This window comes from Hemicordylus capensis, chromosome 10, assembly GCF_027244095.1.
Source record: "Hemicordylus capensis ecotype Gifberg chromosome 10, rHemCap1.1.pri, whole genome shotgun sequence".
In the NCBI taxonomy this organism is placed as follows: Eukaryota; Metazoa; Chordata; class Lepidosauria; order Squamata; family Cordylidae; genus Hemicordylus; species Hemicordylus capensis.
Genome location: NC_069666.1, coordinates 18,652,273 through 18,666,825, shown reverse-complemented (window position 1 = coordinate 18,666,825; position 14,553 = coordinate 18,652,273). Strand labels below are relative to the sequence as shown.

Genomic DNA, 14,553 nt, shown 5'->3' with positions numbered 1-14,553 from the left:
GGGCCCAGTTTGGTTCGAGATCAAGCTCTTGAACTGAGCTGGTTCAAGCTCGAGCCAGCTTGAGTCGAGTTGGGTCTCACATCCCTAGCACAGTGGCATATCCATGGTTGGCAGCCACTGTAGCCACAGCTCTCTATTGTTTCCAGGCCTGTTTGCAGGGTAGATTAGGTGAGTGAGTTCACAAGAGCAGAAGAGCAAGATAGGAGGGCTCTCTTTCCCTCCTACCTTGGTTAAGAGCAGGGTAGAGAATCTGGGTTACCCTGGTTTGAGCAACCGGGGTTAGAGGGATTTTTGTGAGCTCCCACAAGCATTAAAATGTGTGTAGCCCAGCTTTTATTCTGCTTTTGACTGCGTGAAACAGCCTATTTACAAAGGACGGGGACCAGATCAGAGGGAGTTGCACCTGGCAAATTTGGACCGTTAGGAGCATCTTCGCCTGGTATAATGTCCTTCTGGTGAAGCTGGCATAATCCTGCATGTGACTGTTATCTCTCCACTACAGCCTTGCTTGTGGCAAGCAGCGAAAATATGTGAAAATCTGGTACCAAAGAAACACTCCAGGTTCCACTCCAGTTTTATTCCAGTGGGGTCTGCAACGGTGGCTTGTTTCTGTGTTGGCGATCTCTACCGCGGAGCTGGGTTGATTGGATATTGAAATCCTCGGCAAATATTTGGCATCTAATCACTGCTTAACAAACTCTTCTTATTACAGCCTCCTAAATGAGGACAATGAGACGCAATCATGTTAAACAGTTTCCACCTCACTGGAGCTGATTGGTAGGGAGCCTCCCCCCTCCGAGGCGAGCCACCTTGTGGGGCGCGAATGCCAGAGCCCAGCTTCTCAGCCTGCACGCTCTCTATCTCTCCGCAGTGCTTAAAATGTAAATGAATTTCATTATTAGCGACTCCATCCGCTAATTGCCATCCAAAGCCATTCATTACCCTGTCAGCTTATTGGTTGGAGGACAACAGACTGGCGCGTTTATCCCGGGCTGAAGAGGGGGGAAAAAGCTGAAATTAGCTCCTGCTTTTTTTTTATTTTAAAAAAGAAGAAGAGTGGGATGCCAGGCTGAGTTTGTGCAGGGGTGGGGGGAGAGATGTGTGGGATGCGGGGTGGGGGTGGAAAAGACAAAGATTCATGGGAGGGTCACAAGATGATGAGAAAGCTGCTTAATTGTTCTGAAAGAGGAGAGAGGAAAGAAGAGAAGATGATGAGGGGTATTTAAAATGGAGGCGAAAGAGTGATTATAAGTGATTATCCATCTGCCTGGGTTTGCATTTTCATGACCCTCCTTCTCCCTGCCCCCCCCCCCACCTACAATCACTATTCTAAATGGACCTTCTCTGGTTAGTGAATGGTTGGTATTCCAACCTGGTTCTGCTTCGTCGCCCCATCCAACTATCACAACTGGTCCTGCCTCACCCGGCGCTTCATCACTCAGGCCGGTCCTCTTTGGAGACACTCCAAGTGCTTTCTGGGGATGCGGAGCTGACTTCCGCACATCATTTGCTGTGAAAAAGAGACACCCAGCCCTGCTCAAGCACAGAGGAGGCGTCGCTCCCGGGCTAGTCAAAACAGACAAGCGGCTGCCTGCCATGTGTGTGGAGAGGGAGTCATGGCCGAGTGGAAAGCGGATCCATCACCCAGGCGGAAGGGGTGGGTGGAAGCCATCAGCAGGACCTGGTGAGTAGATTGATGCAGATCAGCTCAGTGGAAGAGGAATCCCAGGAGGACTGATCTTGTGGCTCGCCAAATGTACTGCTTTGGGTTTTCTTTTTAAACCAAACTAGAGTTAGGACAGATGGGAACCAGTGTTCCTCTAGCAGGGAGTCCCAGATGTTGTTGACTACATCTCCCAGAATCCCCAGCTGCAATGTCTTTTGCTCGGGGATGATGTGAGTTGTTGTTGTCAACACCTGAGAACAGGGGTGTAGCAAGGTTGGAGTGGGCCCAGAGACAAGAGTTTAAAATGCCCGCCCCCCTGAAGTTCAGTAAAGAATAGTGGTAACAAAAAGCAGAGTAAAGTCATTTAGTGGTACTAGAGAAAGACATGCTGTTCTGGTAGCTTCAGGTCTTCACACTCACATCAATGAATGTTAAGGATAAATACAACTGAAGGAAGCCTGGGCGGGTGCACAGCTGGGGGAGTCAGTCATGTGACTTGCCTCTGGGGGCCCCCCCAAGGCAATAGGCCCCCAGACAACTATCTCCCCTTGCCCTATTAAAGTTACTCCCCTGCCTGGGAATTCCTGTTAGGGGGAACACTGATGGGAACGTTGTTTTTCGAGATCAGCATAGATTCAAGGCGGAACTGGAGAAAAGGCAGCTAACAGGAGACATTGGAGAGGTTGGCCACCTTGGCCATCAATTGTGGATGATGAGAGTTGTAGTTCAACAACAGCGGGATGGCCAAGGTTGCCTATCGCTGTGATAGAACATTTATATGATGTGTGGTGCGGAGTGAGTGGAGAGGGAGAAGTTCTTCTCTCACAGCACAGGAACCAGGGGTCACACTATGGAACAGGAAGTTTAGGACTGACAAAAGGAAGTACTATTTTGCACAGTACATGATGGATCGATGGAATTCTGGGCCACAGGATGGGGTGATGGCCACAAAGGGGCCTAGACAAATTCCTGGAGGACAAGTGGAAGAGAGGGCTACTAGTTTTGATGGCTGTAGGCCGACTCCACATTCAGAGGCAAGATGCCCCTGAATATCAGTTGCAAGGGAGCAGCAACAGCAGGAGAGAGGGTGGGTCCTCACCTCTTCCCTTTGGGCTTTCCAGAGGCATCTGATGGGCCACTTTGAGAAACAGGATGCTTGACCAGATAGGCTTCAGGACTGATCCAGCAAAGCTCTTCTTATATTCTTATGGATCTGATGTTTAGCTAGGCATGGAGGGAGGCCAGTGATGGCAGAGGGTTCTGCCACCACCGTGACCCCCCTAGTCCTGCCCCCTGCATCAGACGTCAGATGCAGGGAGCATTTAGCCACCCCCTCCCGAGAAATAATAAATAAATAAATAAGATGGCAAAGGGCTCACAGTCTAAAAGCAAAACACAAGATAGACACCAGCAACAGTCACTGGAAGTACTGTGCTGGGGGTGGAGAGGGCCAGTTACTCTTCCCCTGCTAAATAAAGAGAATTGCCACATTAAACAGTGCCTCTTTGCCCAGTTAGCAGGGGTTAGATGACCCATTGGAGGGAATCATCTGAGATGAGGACGTTACTGCACAGATCAAGATGCCGGAGGAGCCTGTGAAGTTCTCTGTTGGGCTGATGTAGAATCCATTTGTTTTGCAGCCAGTGTAAATCAGCGAAGTGAAATCATCTGACCTTACTCAGGACCTCTAGGGAAACCAGGGGGAGGTAGAGGGAGGACAGAGGAACCCCCAATGCCCCCCCCCCATGCAGATATAATAGAAAGGGGAGGAGGAATGGAAATAGGGAGGAGTACCGGTCTTGTGGTAGCAAGCATGACATCCCCTTTGCTAAGCAGGATCCACCCTGGTTTGCATTTGAATTGGAAACCACCTGTGTGAGCACTGGAAGATATTCCCCTTGGGGGATGGGGCCACTCTGGGGAGAGCACCTGCCTGCTTGCATGTAGAAGGTTCCAAGTTCCCTCTCTGGCATCTCCAGATAGGGCTGAGAGAGACTCTTTCCTGTAACCTCGGAGAAGCCGTTGCCTGTCTGAGTAGACCATACTGAGCTAGATGGACCAATGGTCCAACTTGGTATAAGGCAGCATCCTGTGTTCCTATGAAAATAACTAAACACACCCCTGACTTGGAGTTTCGAGGTGTCCCCCCCCCAATTCTATTTCATGTGGTGAATAATGTAGTAATTCCAATCACGGCATGGCGTGTCACAGAAATGGAGTCATATCTTGAATTGCTGGTTGCTTCGACACCAGGATCCTTTAGGAATTGCTGAGGCATTGCTTTTCTGGAAGGAGAAGGGTGGTTGCCAACATCACGCAAGCCCTGGCCATGCATCGCGCAAGCCCTGGCCATGCATTATGAGAACATGTGCATTGCTCTGGGTGACTGTCACGACCCCAGCCCTGAGTCTGCCTTGAAGAGGAGGGAGAAACAAAGCCCCAGTCTCAGCCTCCAGTCCTGACAAGAGGCTGGAGTTTGAGCCTGCCAGCGGAGAGACCCTGGCATCAGAGATCCTGGAACGGGCACACGTGGGACCTGAGCCTATTCTCCCCAATGAACCGTCCTCTTCCACACATCCCATACCTGTCCTGTTCTGCCTGCCCTGGGGCTTTGCACATCGCTGCCCCTTGTGGCAGCCTCCTACGTTACAGCAGACTCCTCGGCCTCTGAAGCCTTGGAGAGGCCCTGCCTTTTGGGATCACTGATAGGTCTGTGCACAAATGGAAAAGTTGGGATTGGGTTCACATCCCACGGCTGGCCCGTATTAGAGCAAGCGGCTGACTGGGAGCTCTCCATGGTGCTGCAGCCCTCAGCACAGTTCATCAACAGTTCCTGATTCCTGGACTGGGAAGCTTAGGGCAGAGTGAATAACAACATGCTGGTTTTACCACACCCTTGATGCCAACACATTCCATGACCATGCCCCTGATCCCAGCTCTCCCTGGATACCTTGGAACTTACATCCCCAGCCGTAACTTCTGGAATGCAAATAAGCTTATCTTCACTGTGCAGCGAAATGTGTTCTTAGTGTACAGATAACAGCCCGATCTCCTTGGCAACTACATTTCTAAGAACATTATTTATTTTTGCTGTGATGGAAGGATTCCAGCCTTGCAGGTATTCAGGAATTGGCATCACTCAAGGCAACTATTGAAAGCAATCCTGGGGATTTCAGTGGCATGATATTGTGAAAAATACTGGGTGGGGTGGACATCTCCAGGTATAGCTGCAGTCAGAGCTGGCAACCTTAGGTGATGGTATTCTGAGGTCAAGAATTACAACTTTTGGGGAAAAATCACGCATTTTATACATTCACATATTGTGTGCCTGGGTGAGACAGGGGTGTCAGGAGAACGATCCGTCCAGGCATTGAGAGTCGGACAGCACATGGTTGGGGCTAGCAGAGTCAAAGTCACAGGAAGCAAAGGGTCAGGAACCACGACATCAGTCCATCAGGAGCAAGCTAGCTTGAGCTCACTACAATAGAATGTGAGCCCTTTGGGGACAGGGGACCATCTTAGTTATGTATTATTTGTTTTTCTATATAAACCACTTTGAGGTCTCTCAATGGTGCATTCATTTTTGTTGTAATCGAGTCCATCCACCTTGCTGCTGGTCATCCTCTTCTCCTCTTTCCTTATAAAATTATGAGGGAATGAAGTCCAGCATTATGGACTTCTCAAGGGAGCTGGGTCTTTGCATAATGTGTCCAAAGTAGGATACTTTGAGCCTGGCCATTTGTCCTCGAGTGAAAATTCTGGATTGATTTGTTCTAGGATCCATTGGTTTGTTTTCCTGGCTGTCCATGGCATCCTCAAAAGTCTTCTCCAGCACCCGAGTTCAAAAGCGTCAACCCTTTTTCTATCTTGCTTCTTCCAAGTCCAGCTTTCGCATCCATAGAGTGTCATGGGAAAAACCATTGTCCGAACCCTTTACGAGAATTCTAAAGCACTGCTCTTAGCACCACAGTAAAAGCTCTTGTCATGATCCGTGAGAAGAGCTTCTTCCGGGTCTGCGGGGAAAGTAGGCTTAGCCCGCTGTCCCTGCAGATGATCCAAAGGCAGCCCTAGGCAGCCGGATCAGCCGCCCACACGACGGCTGGCTCAGTCACAGAGCCAGCGGGGGCTGCAGGAATCGGGGGCCACGCAGCCCCTGGAAGATCCAGGATGCCCTGCGCCGACCTCCCAGTCGGGGGTCTACTCATGTGTTGCCGCACGTCGTGGCAACACACAAGCAAAAAGATGAGGTTAACGGAGCACTCACTCTGTTAACCTCATCTCAGAGGAGGGGTGTTTATGGAGGCTAGCTGCAGGGTGCCGCGTGGCTCTCGTTGCAGCACACGATCACCCAAAAGTGGGCTAGACTCCCGTATCCCACTTTTGGGAGATTGTGAGAATAGCCTCAGTAACTTCTTCTGGCCACTAGAGGCACGATGAGATGTTAACAGGTCTGTCTTAATGCCCACTTACATAGGAACATAGGAAACTGCCATATACTGAGTCAGACCATTGGTCTATCTAGCTCAGTATTGTCTTCACAGACTGGCAGCGGCTTCTCCAAGGTTGCAGGCAGGAATCTCTCTCAGCCCTATCTTGGAGATGCTGCCAGGGAGGGAACTTGGAACCGAGATGCTCTTCCCAGAGCAGCTCCATCCCCTGAGGGGAATATCTTGCAGTGCTCACACATCAAGTCTCCCATTCAGATGCAACCAGGGCAGACCCTGCTTAGCTATGGGGACAAGTCATGCTTGCTACGACAAGACCAGCTCTCCTCTTAAAAGTCAGTTAGAACGGTTCAGTTGTTGAAGTCTAGTGCCTGTTTGGGTTTGTTGTTCAATGGCTCGCTCTCTGTCTGTGTTGTTTTAGTTTCTTAATAAACTTTTATTTTAATTTTATTTTTAACTCAACCTAATGTGTCCAGATAATTTCTCGGGCTAAACATCTTTATCACCGGAGCATACCCTGCTGTGTGAGGACTTTCATGTTTCTCCTCATACCCCTCAACCCAATTTAGCTACTGAGGTGCTTCACACGACACGTGAAACACGGGGTTCTGCGGGGAGAGCTGGCTTTGCCCGTTTCCCCCGCAGACGAGCCACCACTTGTAGATGGGCAGCTCGATTGGCTGCCCACATGGCTACCGGCTCCGTTACGGAGCCGGAGGGGGCTGCAGGAATCGGGGGGTGCGCGGCCCCCAGAAGTTCCAGGATGCCCCGAGCAAGAGTGTGGGGCATTCTGGAGAGACCCCCGAGCCCGGAAGGCTGGCTGCAGCCTCCCGGTCGAGGGTCTACTCATGTGTCGCTGCGTGCCGTGGGGACACACGAGCAAAGAAATGAGGCTAACGGAGTGCTCGCTCTGTTAACCTCATTTAAGGGGAGGATGTTCGAGGTGGGCCAACCGCCTTGGGAGCACTGGGCTCGCCCATGAGTCGGGTGGTTCCCACGATGGATGGAAAGCAGGCTAAGCTCCCTTAGCCCACTTTCTGGCGATCGTGGGAATAACCTCACTGTGTTTAATAGCCTACCCCCCCCTAAGTATGTCCTTTAAAGCCACCCGGGTCAATGACCATCACTGCATCATGTGGCAGTAAGTTCCACAAATTAATGATGCATTGTGTGAAGAAACAGTTCCCTTTGTCTGTCTGTTCTAAATCAATCAGCCCATCGATTTCATCCAGTGATACTGGGTTTCAGTATTATAAGAAGGGGGAAAACCTCTCTCTGTCCACTTTCTCATCATACAATGCATCGGTTTGTAAACCTCTATCATGTCCCTCCTTAATTGTATCTATTCTAGACTACAATAAGTCCCAGATGCGGTGTCTTTTTCTTGCAGGGAAGGTGCCCCTTTGTAGCCTACTAATTGTATTATAGATTATTATCCTTACACTTTGTTTTTCCAATTATATTGTGTCAACACAATGTGAAAGCTTTTGTTCTTACAGCTATTAGTATTGTCTTTGCTGCCTGGCAGATAATTATTTGGGTGGCTGGGTGGGGGGGGGTTCTTGTTCCCCAGTTCTGTTTTCTTGGTTCACCCCATCTCCAACCCCTACCTTTTTTGGATTTTTCTCCTAATAAATCAATGTCCGTTCTGCTCTCATGATGTTAATTAAGGACTTCTTGTTATTTGTCAGGGGCTAGAAGATGAATAGGAGTCGGAGCAGTACATTTGGGCAGGATCCATTCCAGGGGAGAATCTGGTAGAAGGCCAAGGTTGTATGGGATCAACCCTAGGAGCTCTACAACAGAGAGGAAATAAGAGAGTAAACAAACAATACTAGGAAGTAATTCATTGCCACCAGCAGCGGTATTCTTCCTGCCTTAGGAACCTAGGAAGCTGCTGTTTACTGAGCCAGACTCTTGGTCCATCTCGCTCAGTATTGTCTACACTGACTGGCAGCGGCTCTCCATGGTTTCAGGCGGGAGTCTTTCCTAGGCCTTCCTGGTGATGCTGCCTGGGATTGAACCTGGGACCATCAGCATGCAAGTCCTATGGTGGGCTAGTGTCCAGACATCCTAAAATGAATGACAGGGGATGCCCACTGAAATGCACTGGTTCCTTCCAAATGGCCATGGAATGTGCTGAATTCCATGCACCCCTATGGGCATTTGGAAGGAACTGCAGTCACTTGTCTCTCAGCCGAACCTACTTCACAGGGTTGTTGTGAGGAGAAACTCAAGTATGTAGAACACCGCTCTGGGCTCCTTGGAGGAAAAGCGGGATATAAATGTAAAAATAAATAAATAAATAAATAAAAATTCATTCTAGTATATTCCCTAGAGTCTACATGATCCTTGACTTCTTGTAACTGACCCCCCGCCAATTACTGCACCTATCTGAGGGGTGTGGCCATAGAGTATGGCTGTTGGGACGGATATGGCTATGGGGTTTGCAGGGAGAGTGCCCAGACTTCTGAATTTGTAAGGAGTTTCATCGGCGATAGAATCATTTTCACCACCCACACGATTCATTTGCAGAAGCGCACACAGCTCTGGAAACGTAGCTGATGCCTGCCCCGCTTGCTTTTGATCATGAGAACGAGCCCGTTCTTTTTCTGTTCTCAGCTGAGTACAAGTTCACTCTCTTCAACTTGAACAGGTCTGAGAGCATTTTTTTTCCTCAGGAGGAGTGGAGGAGGACAGTGTAAATTTCTCAGCCTGAATCCGTTTGGTGTTCTTTAGTATTCTGTGGAGGGGCATTTATTTTTCAGTGTTCTGTGGAGGAATGGTCACTCGAATTTGGTTGGATTTATGTTTCCATTAGCCAATTCCATTAGAATGGATCAATTCTGGGCCACTTCCACCCAGTGCAAAAAAAGAAAAGAAAAAAGCAGAGCTTGAGATAAGCTTTATTTAGTGAAAAAGAGAGAGGGGAAGAGTGGGAGAGATCTTTATCCTAATTTACGCTGGGGTCAGTTTTCACCCTGCTTCTACAGCCATTAAGCCACTTAATGGCACAGCGGGGAAATGACTTGACTAGCAAGCCAGAGGTTGCCAGTTCAAATCCCCCCTGTTTATGTTTCCCAGACTATGGGGAACACCTATATCGGGCAGCAGTGATAGAGGAAAGTGCTGAAAGGCATCATCTCATACTGCGCGGGAGGAGGCAATGGTAAACCCCTCCTCTATTCTACCAAAGACAACCACAGGGCTCTGTGGGTGCCAGGAGTTGACACCGACTCAACGACACACTTACCTGCCGCCATTGCAAAGAGCCCTCTTCAAGGCTCCCTTTACAAAGCCGGAATGGTGCGAAGTAACATTCGTGTCAAGGAGTATCAGACCTGATGCTGCCTCTTGGGCTTCCATTCCTGTGCTCTTCATAGCCAGCGGCAAGATCAGGGCAGTTGTGGATGCTGTGTAGAGCTGAGGAACTGCTCGCCACTGGACATTTGTATCCTTAGTGACTTCCGTGGAAGGGTACCATTCCTGACCACTGGAAGCCCCTCCCCAGAACCCCTGTAGGTTATAAGAATTTGGAAGGCATGGCCCATGTGAGGGCAACAAAACTCCATTTTAAAAGAAGAGAGGTTTTTGAGAATTCTATGGCTGTTTAAATAGGTACAACATTTCCCCCCTGTTTCTGTCATGTATCTGGAGTTAGAACGGCTCCCCAGTCATGATCCCTGAACTGGGACCCCTCTCCCCAATTGGGGAGATGAAGCAGACAGTCCCAGGAATTAGAAGACAAGGTGGGAAGAGTTGATGATCAAATCTCCAGATGACCCTGTGCCCTCACAGGGACCCCACACCACAAGAAAAGCCGGGGAGCCCAAGGGGAATCAATCCCCAGCACCACACAGCCTGGCCTTTGTCCTTGGCCTTGAAGGAGTTGTCAGTGACATGGAGGCATGATGGGGCTGTAGCCCAGAGGATGCTTCAGGGTCTCTCTGTGGACAGATGGGGAAATAGATTTACAAAAAGGGTCTGTTAGGTAACCTTGCATTGACTTCAAGGGAAACTGCGACAAGATTTCCCATTGTGGTCAGGCCCTAGCTATGCCCAAACCCCAAGGATGTCCTCCCAATGTTTGGGGAACAAATCACGTTGGCGATGTTGGCGGCAGCTCATGGCTGGATCTTTTGCAGCCTGCCACCGCTCCTGCTCCCATGCTGTTCACCTCCGCAGCTCCCTACTCACCTGGCTTCCCACTGGCCTCCGCATCCCCTCTCACTCACTGCCTCCACTGACACAGCCCGATGGCATTATTGCCCTGGTGCAAGCAAGCCCATCCCAGCGAGAACAAGCACTGGGCTGGTATGACATCATTACACATAAACACAGGAACAGAGGAAGCTGCCTTCTACTGAGTCAGACCATTGGTCCATCTAGCTCAGTATGTCTGCACAGACCGGCAGTGGCTTCTCCAAGGTTGCAGGCAGGAATCTCTCTCAGCCCTATCTTGGAGATGCCGCCAAGGACCTTCTGCATGCAGATGCTCTTCCTAGAGTGGCCCCGTCCCCAAAGGGGGAATCTCTTACCGTGTCATCTCCATGACATGTCATCTCCCATTCGAGTGCAAACCAGGGCAGACCCTGCTTAGCAAAGGGGACCACTCATGCTTGCTACCACCAGACCAGCTCTCCTCCCACCAGCTCTCCTTATTGGACCACACTGAGGCCAACAAAAGGAGGCAGTGGGTGGGCAACCAAGTGGGGCCCGTGGAGGCGAGTGGTGGGTGGGTGGAAGTGAGAGATGGCCCAGCAGGTGAATGCCAAGTCATGGCGGCTCCCCCTCCAGTCCCGCTTGGCGACCCGTGTACTCTCTGCACGCGTCTGCTCAGTTACGGATCTGCTCCAGGACCTGCTTTTTCGTTCTTATGGGTTATTTCAATGACCTGTTCAATTTAGTGAGCACCATGATCTTCTGTAGCCACCTAATGGCACAGCGGGGAAATGACTTGCCTAGCAAGCCAGAGGTTGCCAGATCGAATCCCCGCTGGTATGTTTCCTGGATGATGGGAAACACCTCTATCGGGCAGCAGCAATATAGGAAGGTGCTGAAAGGCATCATCTCATACTGAGCGGGAGATGGCAATGGTCAACTCCTCCTGTATTCTACCAAAGAAAAACCACAGGGCTCTGTGGGTGCCAGGAGTCAACACCGACTCGATGGCACACCTTTACCTTTATAATCTTCTGTAGAATTGCCAGTCAAAAAATTGGCAGTGAGCACCAAGCACCAAAAGTGGTGATTCAAACAGCGATAAAGAACTCGTTAGTTAAGGCATGGAGGAAAGCTGAGATGGCAAAATTGACCTAGTTCTTCTGCTTAAGACAAGGGGAAAGGAGTATTGTATTCCTTTGTAGTGTCTGGGATCAGTTCCTAAAAATTAGGAACCTTGAATTATAGCTAAGTTTCATAGGAGCATAGGAAGCTGCCATATACTGAGTCCGACCATTGGTCTCTCTCACTCAGTATTGTCTTCACAGACTGGCAGCAGCTTCTCCAAGGTTGCAGGCAGGAATCTCTCTCAGCCCTATACGGGAGATGCTGCCAGGGAGGGAACTTGGAACCTTCTGCATGCATACACAGCTCCAGCCCCCTCCACAAAGGGGAATATCTTACAGTTCTCAGGGATGAAGTCTCCCATTCAAATGCAAATTAGGGCAGACCCTGATAAGCACACGGGACAATTCATGCTTGCAACCACAAGATCAGCCTTCTTCCTCTTTCAATGCACCCATACCTTTAGTGTGTGATATGTGAGCCCATATTCATATTAAATAAGGATTTTTTTAACTGGAACTGGAATTCATTCTAAGGCATTTTTATTTGTTTTATGCAGATAAATATATGCCTGTATATTTTATGTTTTTAAGGGGTTATACATATATGTGGTGATTTTTTTAAAAATAAATAAATAAAACAAGCAGAGAGATGTGCAGTTCTTACTCTCATTAAGGCTGGGTGTTCATATCCAGCCTGTTAATTAACTCACATAACATGGTTCTGGATGGAAATAAGAGAGGGATGCTATTTCCTAGCCCAGGTGCTTAATAGAGCTGTTCATTTTCTGTGGATATTTTATCTCTTTACATAAAATTGGTTGGAACACTAGAGCAGGGGAAAGGGGCCGCTTTGCACAAACAGCCCTCCAAATCAATCAATCAATCATATAATTTGTATAAGAGAGGAGAGCTGGTCTTGTGGTAGCAAAGAATGACTTGTCCCCTTTGCTAAGCAGGGTCTGCCCTGGCTGCATATGAATGGGAGACTTGATGTGCGAGCATTGTAAGATATTCCCCTCAGGGGATGGAGCCGCAGTTCTGGGAAGAGCATCTAGGTTCCATGTTCCCTCCCTGGCAGCATCTCCAAGATAGGGCTGAGAGAGATTCCTGCCTGCAATCTTGAAGAAGCTGCTGCCAGTCTGTGAAGACAATACTGAGCAAGATAGACCAATGGTCTGACTCGGTATTTGGCAGCTTCCTATGTTCCCATGTACTTTGGCTGAATGTGTTTGTTGGTTCAGTTTACTGATGTTAAGCCATCTCACACAGCATTGTGTCAATTCTCATTTCATTGTCCCGATAATATACTGATCCCTGTTATTTATATACATTGTGATTCTGTGGCTTTGCCTTCTTCGTAAGGCAGTCCTACGTATTTAGGATCGGTGCCTTGCTCCTAATTGAGGGAGGAAATTGAACACAAAATGTGACATAGCACCATCTGGAGGTTCAGGTAAGCTACTGTGCTGAACTGGATTTCCCCCCTCTACATCAGGAATGCACAACTTCGGTTCTCCAGCAGTTTTTAGACTACGACTCTCATCATCGCAAGGGACAGTGGTCAATAGGGATTATGGGAGTTGTAGTCCAAGAGCTGCAAGAAGGTCGAAGTTGGGCAGCCCTGCTCTTCATCTTTCTCATGAGGCAATTCATGTAAAGGCTGTACATTGAAATGGATAAACAATAAGGAAACATGAGGGACTTTCAAAGCAGACTCATTCCTAGGGTTTCCTTTCCTAATCTCTCTTTGGTTTGTGAGATTGGTTCATTGCTGATTAATCTTGCTGCTTGATGGATCAAGCTTTTATAATGTAAAGGTTAAATTGTGCCGCTGAGTCGGTGTCGACTCTTGGTGACCACAGAGCCCTGTGGTTGTCTTTGGTAGAATACAGGAGGGGTTGACCATGACCATCTCCCATGCAGTATGAGATGATGCCTTTCAGCATCTTCCTGTATCACTGCTGCCCAATACAGGTACCAGCGGGGTCTCGAACTGGCAACCTCTGGCTTGCGAGTCAAGTCATTTTTTGCTGTGCCATTAGGTGGTCTACTTCCTCGCTGCAGTCAAGCTTTTATAATGTAACTGAAGTTTTGCCTGCTGGCATTAAAGTTTCTATCTGAAAAATAGTTTTGTTATGTTTTAGCACACAACCTGCATGTACATTGTCACATGCAACATCATCATCATCATCATCATCATCTACTCTTTTCACCCTGTACCACTTAAATTAGAGGATTCCACTATTTTTTTTACACTGGAATAATGCTGGGTGAAAGGTTTAAGAAAAAATTAAGAAACAATTCTGAATATAATAATCAGCTAATTTAAGTGGCCAGATTGTTTATGCAAACTTTGGTATTTGTAGGTAACAATGAAGTATGACTTTATTTTGCACAAACATATAAACTCTTCAAAATATAGAATAGGTATATCTCTCCTGCCTTGGTACTATTAGTTGCCCAGGAGGCTTATAAAACACCACCAAATACAGCAATAAATCAACAGAAATAGATAGCTAGAAATAATGAGCATGGTGTAACTCACCCAAAGCTTGATCATATTTTATTTTATTTTATTTAAACTTACTTACAGAGTTTCTGTCCTGACCTTCTTGGGGAAGCATATCATAATAATTTAAAAAACAACACAGTAAAACAACAATTAATAATAATAATAATAATAATAATAATAATAATAATAATAATAAATGCAAGTAAAAAAAAAGTGCCATTTAATGGCACATCAAGGAAATGACTTACCTAGCGAGAAAAAGGTTGCCGTTCAAATCCCTGCTGGTATGTTTCCCAGACTATGGAAAACACCTATATCGGGCAGCAGCGATATAGGAAGATGCTGAAAGGCATCATCTCATACTGCACGGGAGGAGATAATGGTCAACCCCTCCTGTATTCTACCAAAGACAACCACAGGGCTCTGTGGGCGCCAGGAGTTGACACCGACTCGATGGCACTTTACCGTTACCTTTACAAACGAAAGTGCAGGATAAAGTGGCAGATGGGACTAAAACTGATTAAAACTGGAAAGCCAATTAAAACCAGTTTTAAAATGGTTCTGAATAATCTTCACTTGTTGCTTGGGGAAACGTAATTTCCCAGGGGGGTTTCTGCTAAGCATCAAACGGGAGGTTTCCTT

The 14,553-nt window shown here is 48.0% G+C and overlaps 1 protein-coding gene across 1 annotated transcript in view; it reads left to right on the top strand.

Moving 5' to 3' along the window:
* The first annotated feature begins 1,549 nt into the window (after positions 1-1,549).
* SCAMP5 (secretory carrier membrane protein 5) overlaps positions 1,550-14,553 on the top strand; it is a 37,771-nt gene continuing 24,767 nt past the window's right edge. The window contains exon 1 of the mRNA XM_053271756.1: positions 1,550-1,684. The gene's annotated coding sequence lies outside the window, so the exon portion shown is untranslated. The remainder of the gene's footprint in view (positions 1,685-14,553) is intronic.